This window comes from Heterodontus francisci, chromosome 39 (genome assembly GCF_036365525.1).
Source record: "Heterodontus francisci isolate sHetFra1 chromosome 39, sHetFra1.hap1, whole genome shotgun sequence".
Classification (NCBI taxonomy): Eukaryota; Metazoa; Chordata; class Chondrichthyes; order Heterodontiformes; family Heterodontidae; genus Heterodontus; species Heterodontus francisci.
In genome coordinates, this window is record NC_090409.1 from 18,752,556 (window position 1) to 18,767,580 (window position 15,025).

Below are 15,025 nucleotides of genomic sequence, written 5' to 3' on the forward strand. Positions count from 1 at the left end.
TTGAAGTCCCCCAAGCAGGGTACATTCTATGCTCTTACTACTGTCGGTGCTTCTTCAAAGTGATGTTCCACATGGAGGAGTACTAATTCATCATCTGGGGCGGGACAGGTTGTGACGCGGGGGGTGTGGGTGGGGAGGGATGCCGGTGTGTGGCAGGTGCGAATCATCTAGATGTTTGGTTGTCCATGTTTGGCTTGATGTCATGAGACTTCATGAAATCCAGAGACCATGTTGAGAACGCGCAACACAATTCCCTCCCAACTGCTGCCACCTTTGGTGGTACTGCCCTGCTTCTGGGACAAAACATACTCAGGGAAGATGAAGGTGGTATCTTGGGGATTTCCTGTAAGGGGTGATTCAGAGAGCATGACTATGTTAGGATGTTGATCGACTAATTTGTGTCACAGCTCTCCCAAGTTTGGCACAATTCCCAGATGTTTGTACGAAGGAATTTGCAGTGTCGATGGGGCAGAGAGCAGATTTGTCATTTCCAGTCTCTAGGCCGATGCCAGGTTGTCCGTCCATTTATATTCTGCTTCGACTTCTCTGTAGCAATTTGAACCAGAGGGTTCTTATGACAATCCATAAGTTTTCTGGTCACTTTTAATGAGATGAGTTTTTTTTATCGCATTCTTTATTAATTCATCGAATTCAAATTCCACCAGCTGTAGTGATGGGATTTGAACTCGTGTCTCCGCAGCTTTCGTCCGAGCCTCTGGATTACAAGTCCATTAACATTACCACGAAGATACCTGACTCTTACATCCCCGACCTCATACCCAAATTTTTTAAAATGTTGGTTCACTTTAGAACATAAAAAGTATTTGAGTGTGAATGTAAAGAGTTAACTCAATTAGAAAAAAAACTGTTACACTACAGGGTCAATCTCTGACGTGAAAGACGCATATTGCAAGGCTAATTAACGACGGTGTGATAGTCACCCGTGCAGAGCTTGCAGAACCTAAACAAAGTATAGTTTTGACTCTCCAAGATGCATCTCGCATTCGCTGCCAGAGAGCCAAATATGTGTGAAATGTGCATCAGAAGCGTCCACATACGTGGGCGGTGCTATTTTTGTCTCAGATTCCGTGCAGTGGTAATGCCACTGATTGCACCATTCTTTACTGGGCAATTGCAGCGTGGAGCTGGTATGATGTCATCAAGCTGTCCAAAAAGGCAACCATATGAAAGGGTTTTCGCAACAAGGAAAACCAAAAGTCTAAAATATAATCACAGCGGAACCTGCAGCGAACCCCTGAAGGTCAGGCCCCAACATCAGGGCCTCTGACTGATCTGTGCATGCGCTACATTCAGACGTTGCTGTCAGTTTCAGAGGGATAATGATGGGACAGTTCACTGGTTAACATTTCAGCCCCACCCTCCCTCACAAAATCTGAGCCAGTAAAGAAATCCAAGATGTGACTGCCCAGAAAATGCAGAAAACTGACTGGCCTTAATTATGAAGTGGTTCATCATTTTGATGGTGAAATGAGCAGCAGTGTCCAGCCAGATGGAGTTGCATGTTTGTTTCTCTCGTCACACTGACAGGAGTAAATCTGTTACCTTTTCACAATTTTTTCAACAATGGGGGAAAAACAGGAAGTACCTAATGTAAATGATTTGGTTATTGATTTTAAAGCTGATGGGAGGCAGTGGCATAGTGGTAATGTCACTAAACTAGTAATCTCGATGCCTAGGCTAATTCTCTGGGGACGGCGCCATAGCAGATGTTGATATTTTAATTTAGTTAATAAATCTGCAATGAAAAGCTGCTGCAATGGTGGCCATCAAACCATTGTCGATTGCTGTGAAAATCTATCTGCGTCATTAATGTCATTTGGAGAAGAAAATCTGCCGTCCATACCTGGTCTGGCCGACATGTGTCTCCAGACTCACAGCAATGTTCACCCTTAAATGCCCTCTGAAATGGCCTAGCAGGCCACTCAGGTGTATTAAACTGCTGCAAAGTGTAAGAAAAGGAATGAAACCAGATGGACTACTCCGCATCAACCCCAGCACCAGCAGGACAGGCCCATCGGCGGTGGCAACACAGTGGTATACAATAGGGAAAGAGTTACTCTGGGACGCCATGAAGTCTCATGACATTAGGTAAAAGATGGGAAATGAAACATCATGCTGATTACCACCTACGTACCCCACACCCCACCCCCCCACAAATATGCATTTGTCCACGTGTATTCCTTGTTGCAGAGCAGAGAAGGTAAAGGGAAGCAGAGATGGAGGCATTCAAATGCCAAGGGCCTTTGATATGGTAAAGAAGAAGAAACTGTTTCCACTGGCAGGAAGATCCATAACCAGAGGAAATAGATTTCAAATAATTTTGTAAAGGACCAGAGGAGAGATGAGGGAAGAAATAACCAGCGAGTTGTTATGAAAGGCATGCACGGCCTGAAAAGGAACAGATTCAATAGTAACTTTCAAAAAAGACTTGGTTAGATATTTAAAAAGGAAAATGCTTGCAGGGCTATGTGGGAAGGCAAAGGAAATGGAACGAATTAAATATCCTTTTCAAAGGTCCGATGAGCCGAATGGGCTCCCTCTGTGCTGTAACTTTGCAAGGACAGATTTGTCTCTACTTTGTGGCAATACTAGCTTTTGGCTTTTATTGGTTATATCGGGAGGCATGGTTCTTAAATTGTAATGTTTCCAAATGGTTAGAGGTCACAGACACAGAACATGCCGATTTAGTCCCTTTGCTCTTTCATTTGAAAAGAGGCCTGTAATCTAAACTCTTGCCTGGAAAGACTGTAGATCTACTAATTTGTGGCATGCAGTCAAGGATGTGAGTTACACATCTATGGAAGCAAGAACAGCACAGTTAAATTAATGTTGAATAATAACTATGCAGTGCTGCTAAGAAACATGCAATTTCGCACCTAGAAGGGAAGAGGAAAAGTTACTTCAGAATTCGAATAGTGCATATCTTGCAAACCGAACTGGAAACTGTAATGTGTTTGAATTCATCGGCTAAAACTCGCAATGTTTTCTTGTGACTACTGCTTGCAAGTGTATGTGGAATTATGTTAATGCTTAATAAATTCGTGATACCAGGGATTCAGTGTGCAACTCCGATTAATTTGAGAACTAAATTATCAGTAAGAAATAGTCAACCCACAATCTGCACTCTCGAAGCGTGCAATTTGCCGATGTGTCATAGACAGAGAGGTAAGGGTCGGAGTCTGAATTGTATGACAGCTAGGAGCTTATTGAGGGATAGAAAGAGTTCGACAATGAGAACTCTGAGTAAGGTAGAGATCGACAATGGGATTTCCTTGAGTGATGCAGAGAGTTGAACAGCATGAGTTCATTTAGTGATCCATAGCTTTGAACAAAGGGAGCCCATTGAATGACGCAGAGATACGGAAAATGTGAACTCAGAGAATGATGTATCATGTTGGACCAGGCTTAATAGACCGAATGGCCTATTGTTACTTCTAATTCATATGTTTGTATGTAATGCTGAACACTGGGCTCTGACCATGATTAGCTGATCACAATGAGGCAGACCACAGTGCGAATGACCACGCCATAAGTGGCCACATGGCGACTGAGCACAGGGGAATGACCATAAAGAGACTGTGCAGAGACTGATCACTGTGGGGGTTGGTGGGGATAGGCTGGTGGGGGGAGACTAGCCACACTGAGAGACTCACTGCAGAACTACTGTCAGCAGAGGATTACTGACCAGGCTGTTGTCATGGTATATTGCTTCTTGGTGAATTCTGAGGATTTAACTCTGTGAGGGATTCAGTGAAACAATCCCAGATAGCATTCCCGATTCAAGTCGTGCTCGACAATAATCCCCAACCATAATCATGAGAACAGATTAACTGTTCATCATGACTTTGCTGTGGGAACTTCTGCGGACACTGAATGTCGTGTTTTTTTACATTACAACAGCGACAATTATTTAAAAATATTGCATCGGCTGTAAACCCCGTCCTGTGGGCATGATAGATGCTTCTGCAAAGCAAGCCCTTGCTTTCTTTTATCTTTAGCACCGAGAGTGTATCCTAGAAGTCAGCTTGCATTAACAAGGAACAGAGAATGAAACATGAAATAAATACAGCCTCTTTCCGAATAAAACTCAGTAAAGCGATATTATTACAAAGTATATTTGTGGTTTTTACACAGTGCAAAGTCAAGTTAAACTCTCCCCTAGACCCGAGTCTGGTTGCTGCGTTCACTGCAGCTGGTATGAGACCCTTGAGCTCCCTGCCTCACTGTGGGATTCTCCTGGGTATATTTTAAGAGCTGCTTCAAACTCCTGACCTCTGTGTTTCAGAGTATGCAGCTGTCTCCAGCTCCAGTACACGTCACTGTCTCTCTCCGAGGATGGGAGGTTTGGCATGCTTACTGGTACAGGGCATGTTGTCACATTCTCTATCAGGGATCGGTGTGGCTGGGATGTGACTGGAAGATAGTCACTAAATGAGTTGGTTCCTCTTTAAACTTTCGTTGCCTGGAAATGTGTTGGCACGTGTGTATGGTCTGGTTGTGAGAGTGCACGTGTGTGTGTGAGCCTGTGTGCCTGTAGGTACGACTATTTATGTCGACATGCTATCATATGGGTGAGTAAATGTATATGTCTAATTGTGGTCATGAACGCATGCTATATGAGTGTGAGTGCGTGCGTGCGTTGTTGTCTATGTGCGTATTTATGTGTCTGTGCATTATGTGTGTTACTGTGCATTTTTGCTCTGTTTGTGTTCCTGCCTTTGTTTTACTTATACGTTCGTGGGATGTGGGCATCGCTGGCTCGGCCAGAATTTATTGCCCATCCCTAATTGCCCAAGTGTGTGGGGGTGGGGCAGTCTCTGTCTGCCGACAGACAGATGGAACTGTTAAAGGGGAAGAAAATACAGGAATTACAAAGCCTGACTAAGTCCACTACATTGAAAGCAATAGAAGCTCCCAAAGTAATTGAAAGAATTGGTGAGTCGGATCTCATTGAGCGAGAGGCAGAGTTAGGCACTGTGAGCTCATTGATGGAGGGGCAGAATTTGGCTCATAAAAACAGAACATATTGGAAATACCAAGCAGGTCAGCAGCATCCGTGGGAAGAGACAAAGAATTAATGTTTCAGCTGATGATCTTTCGGCAGAACTAGGAAATATTAGAGGTGATAGGTTTTAAGCAAGTATCCTGGGAGGAACATGGAAAGGAGGAAGAACAAAAGGTCTGTGATAGGTGGAAGATGGGAATGCGCTGGTCAATGAGAGGCCATTTGAGTGAGGGAGAAGACGATGGCGACTCATTATGTGAATTAGAAATCTGGTTAATGAGAGATCATTGGCTGATGTAGAGTGATGGTTAACGGGTGCTCATTGAGCAGTGAGTTAATTCGAACTCATTGATGAAGGGGACAATTGAACAATACGAAAGCATTGAGTGATAAAAAGAATTGGTCAATGCAAGCTCATTGAGCAATGGAGAATGTTGAGCAATGGGAACGCTCTGAAGGAGACAGTTCAGCAATTACTGAGTGATAGGTGAGTTCCACAATGAGTTCATTCAATGGGAGAGTCAGGAAAGGTATGTTTTTTGAGATCTGGAGTTGGCGATAATAATACGAACTCATTGAGTGACTAGTAGAGAATTAGACAGTTGAAGGTCTATTTGTGATAGAGTGTTGGGCATATGGGAAATCATTGAGCGATGGAGAGTGTTGGAAAGCTGGATCTCACTGAAGGATAGAAAGAGTTCTTCAATGAGAGCTCTGAGTAAGGGAGTGATCGACAATGGAATGTTAGTGAGTGATGCAGAGATTTGGAAAATGAGAGCTCAAAGAGTGATGTATCATGTTGGACAATATGAACACAATGGGTTATTGACCCATTGGGAGCTTGTTGAGTGATGGAAACAGTCGTAAAATTACTTCTCATTCAGTGACAGTTGGAAAATTGGAAGTGCAGCGAGTAAGTAGGAGCAGGTTGGACAGTGGGAGCTCATTGATTGAGTGTTGAGCAATGGACAATGGAGAGGATGCGACAATACTAAAGGGCACGTTGAGTGACTGACTGTGTGATGGACACTGGTCGTTCGTTCAGTAAAGGAGAGAATTTAAATAAACGAGAGCTCGTTGAGTGAAATAGGGAGTTAGTAAATAGGACATCATTGCGTGATGGAAAACGTCCGATAATGGGACCCCACTGATGATGGAGTGAGTTATACAATGGAAGCTCATAAATTGATGGAGAGATTTGGGCTATGGCAGTTCACTGGTGATTGTCAGAACTGGTTAATGGTTACACATTGAGTGAGAGACTTGGGAACGGGAAACTATTTGGGTGATACAGAGCGAGTTGAATAATGAGAACACGTTGAATAAGTGACAGAGATTTCGACAACAGGAGTCCATTGAGTGATGCAGAGAGTTGGTCAATAGGAGTTGAATGACTGATGCAGAGTGTTGGACAACTGAAACTCATGCTTGATGTTGACAATTGCACAGTGGAAGCTCATTGATTGAGTGTTGGACAATGATACAGACAGTTAAACAATAGGAAATCATTGAGTGACTGTGTGAGCTTTTGATAATGGGAGCTCATTGAGTAAGGGGGAGAGTTAGACCACTGCAGCTCAGTTAACGATGCAGTGAGTTAGACAATAGGAATTCATTGAGTAACTGGGGAAGGATGGATAATCGAAACTCATTGAGTGAGCGGGGAGATGATCAATGGTAGCTCATGTGGCTTTTCCTCGCCAGCATCCATAGATTCCCTTGCCTCCTCTCCTATTCTTTCTACGTTTGGTGCCATCCTACTTCACATGATGTGACTGTAATTAGTAACCATCATCTCTTTCTTTCCTTCTCTGGCAGCGAACATAATGACCACAGTGATTCTGTCCTGAGGGAGCTGCGGCATCTCTAGATGTATAGGCCGGTACCTGGTGTCCGTGGCAGTGGCAACCTTGCTGGTCATCATTGAAGTACGTGGGAACCCTCGACTTCCCCTTCTCATTCCTTAACCATTACTATGTGTGCAGCCTCAACTGCATTATGAATGCTGCATTGGTGGATTGCTCGGTCTGGCTCACCGTGGCCTTCGCCCTGATCGGTTTTATGGCCATTTGTTGCCAGAGGCTGAAAGTTCGGTACTGAACAGAGAGAACGGCGGCACGAGTCATAATGACACTGCATGGTAAGCAAATTGAGAAATATTCCACGCCATTTCACCGACGAACCCATTCACTCACGTGGTCCTTACAATGGGTGCACACTTCGCAAAATGTGTACAAAATCACTGTGGTCTGTTACAGTCTTAACCCCTCTCATTCCCAATGTTTGTAACTTGCTGCTCAATGCTCTGACCGTCAGACACATTGTCATGGCCAGTCAGGTCTGCAAGGCATTCCGAAGTCAAGGTAATGATGTGAAACAAGTTGACCTTGAGATGGAGAACCGGCGAAGGTCCATCATCCTGCTCTTTTCCATGTCGGGCAGCTTCGTCGTGCTGTGGATGACCAGAGTGATGGACATTGTGTGTCAGGAAATAATGCTGGACATGAGTCCGAATTTAATAGTCACAAAGGTCAGGGACATGTTGATGTATCTGAACTCCTGCACCAACACCTGCATTTATGCTCTCACCCAGGCTAAATTCAGAGAGGAGATGAAACGTGTTGTGACACATCCCATTCATCTGTTACTGAAGTTCATCAAAGAATGAAAACCGACACGGTTAACTTATCGACTCCACGAAAGGCACTGCCCAGGAGTCTGGGGTTGCGGTCAAAGCAGTGATAAAACGCCAGGATTCAGCCAAACTCATTCCAGCTAAATGCAGTGTTTAATGTTGATAAAACAGTTGTGGAAAAGTGAGCCGGTGTGTGAAAGGGGCAGGTCGAGGTAACAGAGGGGACAAGAGCAGGTAAAGCTGGGATGTTCAGGAATAATCTTTACTGGAGCAATTCCACTCCTTTTAATTCTGCTAATGTCTTATTACCATCGACATCATCCAACACTTCCATCTTTCCGCTACCTAAATTGAACAAATCAGGAATGTGCTAGAAGACACTCCATTTGCCGGAATGAGTGCAACTGAAATCACGGTTTGGACATTGACAAGGGTGTTATGCTAGATGGACACAGCTCATGGGAGAAAGAGGAGGAGCAATTTGTGGAAGAGGAGGAGGAGGAGTATGTAGAACATAGAGGTGCCCCGGCTGCACAGGGATGGACAGATCATGCGGGCAATATACTAAGCGAAAGAAAGCAAAGGCTTTGGTAAAGGAACAACACAGGAGGTTAACCACAAAGGGACACGATAATTTGGGTCATATTGATTTGATTTAAGTGACCGGGATTCCTGAAATCACGTGACTGGCCAGCACGTAGAGGCAGGGAACACCGGACAGGGTTAAAACGGGGATAATAAAGTAGGTATGTCGGTTAACAGGACTAGGGGTAGTCCTTTACCGAAAGGGGGGATTGTAGAAGGAAAAAATTGTGGCTGCTGCAACTAAATAAATACACACATATACATATATATATATATATATATATATATATATATATATATAAAAGATGAAAGTATAGACACATATTGTTACAAAATGGAGTATTTACCCAAGGCATTGTGGGGCAGGTTAGTTAGCTTGCAGCCTTGAGCACGGTACTGCTTAGCACAGGCAATTAGCCTGACCAAGGAGGGCCCCTCACATCAGTGTACAAGACAGCTGCTTTGTGTAACTGCAGACTGCAGGAAGCAATCAGGGATGCAAGCTTGATAAAGGTAGTAGGATTCATTGTGAAGACTCAAGGATAGTTGATAAGGGGGTCTGGGAAACATCACAAGATGATCAAGGGGTATGCTAAGCTGATCACGTAGCCACATGATGCCTAATGAGTAATCTAATTGGTAATATGTGTCATGTATGTAATCAATAACCGGTATGATTGGATCATGTCCAGCCAGGATGGGCTGAGTAACTGTCTGAAAAAGGTATAAGTGTGGATGATTTTCCTTTGTTCAGTGGAGAGGCATCTGGACATCCCAGTGACCTTCTCCCCGCTGGCGTAACTCAATAAACTGTTTGACATTGGAGCAGACCTGAGTGTCGAGTGATTCTTCTAGATTCATTCCCGCCAACAGAGAGCATTTGGGTGATAGTCATCACAACTCCTTGACCTTTACTATAGTCATGGAGAGGGACAGGAGCAGACGGGATGGGAAAATATTTAATTCGGGGAGGGGAATTACAAGGCTATTAGGCAGGAACTGGGGAGCATAAATTGGAAACAGATGTTCTCAGGGAAATGCACGACAGAAGTCTGGAGGTTGCTTATGGAGCACTTGCTGCGACTGCTGGATAGGTTTGGCCCCATGAGGCAAGAAGGGATGGTAGGGTGAAGGAACCTTGGATGGCAAGAGATGTGGAACAGCTAGTCAAGAGGAAGAAGGAAGCAAGGATCAGACAGGGCTCTAGAGGGTTACAAGGTAGCCAGGAAGGAACTGAAAATGGACTTAGGAGAGCTAGAAGGGGACATGAAAAAGTCTTGGCGGGTAGGATTAAGGAAAATCGCAAGGCGTTCTACACTTATGTGAGGAACAAGAGGATGGTCAGAGTGAGGGTAGGGACGATCAGGGATAGTGGAGGGAACTTGTGCCTGGAGTCCGAGGAGGTAGGGGATGTCCTAAATGAATACTTTGCTTCAGTATTCACCAGTGAGAGGAACCTGGTCGAATGTGAGGACAGCGTGAAACAGGCTGATATGATCGAACAGGTAGATGTTAAGAGGATGTGCTGGAAATTTTGAAAGACATGAGACAGATAAGTCCCCAAAGCCAGATGGGATATACCCAAGGATATCACGGGAAGCGAGGGAAGAGATTGCCGCGCCTTTGGCGATGATCTTTGCGTCCTCACTGTCCACTGGAGTAGTACCAGATGATTGGAGGGTGGAAAATGTTATTCCCTTGTTCAAGAGAGAGAATAGGGAAAACCCTGGGAATTATAGACAAGTAAGTCTTACGTCGGTAGTGGGCAAATTATTGGAGAGGATTCTGAGAGACAGGATTTATCATTATTTGGAAAAGCATAGTTTGATTAGAGACAGTCAGCACGGCTTTGTGAGGTGCAAGTCATGCCTCACAAGCCTTATTGAATTCTTTGAAGATGTGACAAAACACATTGATGAAGGAAGAGCAGTGGATGTGGTGCATATGCATTTTAGCAAGGCGTTTGATAAGGTTCCCCATGGTAGGCTCATTCAGAAAGTAAGGAGGCATGGGATACAGGGAAATTTGGCTGTCTGGATACAGAATTGGCTGGCCCATAGAAGACAGAGGGTGGTAGGAGATGGAAAGTATTCAGCCTGGAGCTCGGTGACCAGTGGTGTTCCGCAGGGATCTGTTCTGGGACCTCTGGTGTTTGTGATTTTTATCAATGACTTTGTTGAGGAAGTGGAAGGCTGGGTTAGCAAGTTTGCCGATGACACGAACGTTGTTGTAGTTGTGGATTGTGTGGAAGGCTGTTGTAGGTTGCAACGGGACATTGACAGGATGCAGAGCTGGGCTGAGAAGTGGCAGATGGAGTTCAACCTGGAAAAGTGTGAAGTGATTCATTTTGGAAGGTCGAATTTGAATGCGGAATACAGGCTTAAAGACAGGATTCTTGGTAGTGTGGAGGAACAGAGGGATCTTGGGGTCCATGTCCATAGATCGCTCAAAGTTGCCACCCAAGTTGATAGGGTTGTTAAGAAGGCGTATGGTGTGTTGGCTTTCATTAACAGGGGGACTGAGTTTAAGAGCCGCGAGGTTATGCTGCAGCTCTATAAAGCCCTGGTTGGACCACACTTGGAATATTGTGTTCAGTTCTGGTTGCCTCTTTATAGGAAGGATGTGGAAGCTTTAGAGAGGGTGCAGAGGAGATTTACCAGGATGCTGCCTGGACTGGAGGGCATGTCTTACGAAGGGCCTGTACTGTGCTGCACTGTTCTATGTTCTCTGTTGATTCGAATCACGGCACCAAGCTGCCGTCCCCATATTACATGGGAAGAGGCAGGATATTCGGCGCAGTTAGAGAGTTTTTGACAGTTGAGCAGCAGTTGCTGTGGCCCTATATTAAGCACCCCAGCACCTGCTTCATTGAGAACTGTCAAAGAGTACTTAGGGGACTGCTGAAGAGTGAGGCTACTGTTAATCTGGCAGCAAAGCAGAAAGTGGTGCAGAAACCCAGTAGGTCAGGCAACTTCTGTGGAGAGAGAAGCAGAGATAACTTGTCCAGGTTCACACACCTGAAAGTTAACTTCGCTTCTCTCCCCACAGATGCTGCCAGGAGTTCTGAGTGACCCCAGCACTTTCTGCTTTGCTGCCACAGACCGAACTTGCTGGGTCCCAGAGTCCTGTGAAGTTATGATCCTCTTCTTTCACTCAAGTACAACATTCCTTCTTGGAGGCGTGCTGCACCCGGGTGAATAATCTTAAATTTGACCATTCCAGGATGTGTGACTTCAATAGACAATAAAAGGTATTACAGAGGTTTGCAGAGGACTCATTGAGGCAAATGGGAATGCACGGGTGACACAGTAATGTAAATACGTCTTTCACGAAATGTTCCTCGCCAACATGTGTGTACTTTTCTTTGTGTGAATAATATGTGCAAGCTTGTAGCGCCAGTGTTACATCCCTTTGCATCGTTGACCCTTCAGGAGAGCCAACGTATGCAATAACATCATTGTCATACCACCATTACTCATGAGCGTTTCCAAGGATGCAGTGACATGCACATTGGCTCCATCAGCTGCTGCCTCTAATAGGGGTGTTGCCGATGTGGACTGGTGCACAACAGGTGAGCGGGGGTGATGTGTGGCTTACAGATCTGATGTTGGTTCCTATGGAGCAGTCAGCCTTTGTCTGATAAGCCACTTCTGTACATCCTGACCTCACTGCTAGCCCTGCGTGTGGAGCCTGGGTACCATCTGCCCTTCCATGCGTCTTTGATGTTGTAGGTACTCAGCGTGCTCATAGTGTGAGGAGGAATCCCGCTGACGTCTCTCTCATCAGTCAGGCCTGGTCCCTATAGGGTGCATCTTTGTTCACAGCAGCAAAGAAAGGAGCTGGCCTTTTCAGCCCTTATTACAGGGCATCACCCTTTCCATGCAGGCATTGGAGGCGCTCTTTCAGCATGCCGATCTCCTGTTCAATGGTGGCTCATGTAGCTCAGTGGCTGGAATTGTATCTCTCCTCTGCAGCAGTGGTGGAATCTCTCTCCGGTGTTGGGTGCCACGTCTGCAAAGGATAGCCCTGAACCCCAAGAAGCCACCCCTCCAGCTCTGGACGTTCAGTGAATAGCGGTGGCAGCTGGGACTGGCGCAAGACATAGTTGCATGACAGCTGCCTCAGAAGTGGTCACACATTCTCTGCTAGCATCTGCGGTATTCACATGCCAGCCTCAACTAGACTGAGAGGGCTCCTTTAATTGTGACGTCTGCAGGTGGTAGCTTGGCAGTAGGCCTGATAGCCACATGAGTGCAGTCTATGAACATTACAACCTATGGATCTCTGGCAATGCTGCCTGAACCAATGGCCCTATGGTCCCGAATCAGACATCTTCACTCGCCCTCCGGTGCAGGGCATTGGTGACCTCCCTGATCAGCGGTGCACTGCTGACTGTGTGACCACACAAAAGTCTCTGGTGGGCCCCTAATAGGCTATAGAGGTGTCAGCCTTGAGAACCGCTGCCACTGTGAGTTACAAAGGCATGGATGTCCACCGGAGCCCATGGGCTGCAGGTCATCCATGAGCAGGGGACAGAAACGTGTCATATCGTCTCTATATTCGCAATCCCCGCTGACACTGGTGGTCTGACATCCGATGGCATGTGATGTGGGGCCTGTAGAGGCACAGCAAATATATTGGAGACCTCCCCTTGGGGGCTTCTGCTCGCAACCAGTGGCCTTCATGTAGAACGCACCTGCCTGTTGGTATTGCCTCTGGTGCATATGGATCCTCACATGTAGAGGATCACACAATTTATAATGCGCCATACCTATTACCATGTGATTAAAAAAAGTTAAACCCTGCATGTGTTTGATGGTTCCTACCAGGACATGGATTGGTGTTGACACGTACATCAACTGCTTTTCTGGATCGACTAGATGGCGTTCCATGACATTGTGCATTGTGGCCATCACTCAGAGTGGCACAGCATGATCACGTGAAGATCATACCAGCTGAACCGATTGCCCCCACCATCCATCTCCCTTAATGCTCCTTTCCTTTATGGCACCCTTCCCACACACAGGTTGCCTAGTGTGACATTTCCCCCTCACAAACACACGGCATACACTGTTAACGGAGGGATGGTACACGGTACCTCCCTTCATGCCAGCACAGCTTTCCCACCGGTATCCCCAGACGCCCTCCATTTCAGAATACAGAGTGAGACCCCTGAATATTTCCCCTCCCTCCTCCCTTTAAGAATGCTGAGAGAGACCTCTGAATGACAGAACTTACCATCGGTGGCGACAGCCCCTGCCTCTGTGTACTCACCTACTTGTCAAATCGTAAAAGGGACGGTATGTGTCGGCCGCACGTACAGCTAAAAATCCTGAAGTGTCAGTGGAAGGGTGGCGGGCCGTATACTCAGTAAAGGTAAGTACTCTTTACCATATACTAATTGTGGTGCGGGCAGCGTGCGGCGGGGGAGGGGTGGTGGGGGCACCATAGTCCCGCCGCCGCCAGAAAGATGCGGCAGGCTCTTCTCCACATCGCGGGTCGAGGCGGGCCTCTTCCCGCAGCATTTTACCATCCTACGCACTGTGACCCGCGATGACGAGGGGCCGGTGAAATTCAACTCACTGGGCTCGATTTTATCAGGGCGCTGTGTGAGTGGCAGCTTTCCTACACACAGCCCCCGCAATATTATGCCGATATTATGCGGCGAGACTGATTTTAAAAAGGGGCGGAGCGGCCGCTGCTAATGACGTAGAGTGGGCGGCCGCCTTGTCTCTGGGGACGACGTTTTTGTTTTCGTCTCTGGGGACGACGTCCCCACCGCCTATGGCATCGGCGTCATTTTTAAAGGGCTTTAAGCCCTTCGCACAAATTTATTTTTTTAAAGATTTGTTATACTTAATATGTTTTCAATTAATAAATAGTAGATGGGGGCCCATCCCCAACCGCCCCGTTCCCGCCCTCTGCTCATTTCTCTTCTCTATATTTACAAAGCTTACCATGTTCCCCAGCTACCTTCTAACTTTTGCCCTTCAACCCCTTCCCACCATCCCCACAGTGAATAAAAATTGTTTTCCCCTCTACCTACCTTTCTCCCCATGAAAACTCTATTCCACCCCTTCCCACCAGGTTCTCTGTGAGAACTCTGTATGGAGTATATTCTCTATTCTGTTCGCGTATATTCTCAGTTTAAACAATTATAGATGCTTTCTGCAGCAGTAGTGATGAAACTCACCCCCTGCCCACCCCACTGCACTCAGACCATTCCCCATCTCCCCGCCCCAAACACTCCTTAATTCTAAGTTCTAAAAGGCCTTTTATGTTTCGGCTTCCAAATACGTTGCAATTGTATTCATCAATTTATAAAACCACCGTAAGAAAGACACGTGGCCTTTGTTTGGAGGTCAGGAAAGAATTAATTCTTCAATGATATTACTGACATATTACTGATGTGTGTGCCTCTGATTCATTCTTAGACACGGAGTCAACAGATAGCATTTGTTGAAAGCAAATAAACATGAACATAGTCACGACCAAACGGCGAGATTATAAATTATCCTTCGTCACAGCAGATGCACATGTTACAGCGGAATCCATCCAATACACTGCACAAAGGTCTTGGCCTTAAAATTGGTAAAATGGCCATTGCATCTCCTCCTCCATAACCCTCATTCTACTTTCAGTTTACATTCTCTCGTCTATGGTATCGAGTTGTAGAGAAAAAGCAGAGAATTTATTTGGATCAACCTGCAGCTCAACGAGGCATGGCCCCAAAACACGATATTGAGTGCCCAGCGATTGTGAAGATAAATATGCGCGAG

The 15,025-nt window shown here is 45.9% G+C and overlaps 1 pseudogene; it reads left to right on the forward strand.

Annotated features, from left to right (window-relative positions):
- The first annotated feature begins 4,356 nt into the window (after nt 1-4,356).
- Nucleotides 4,357-7,694, forward strand: LOC137352840 (probable G-protein coupled receptor 139; annotated as a pseudogene).
- The last annotated feature ends 7,331 nt before the right edge of the window (nt 7,695-15,025 follow it).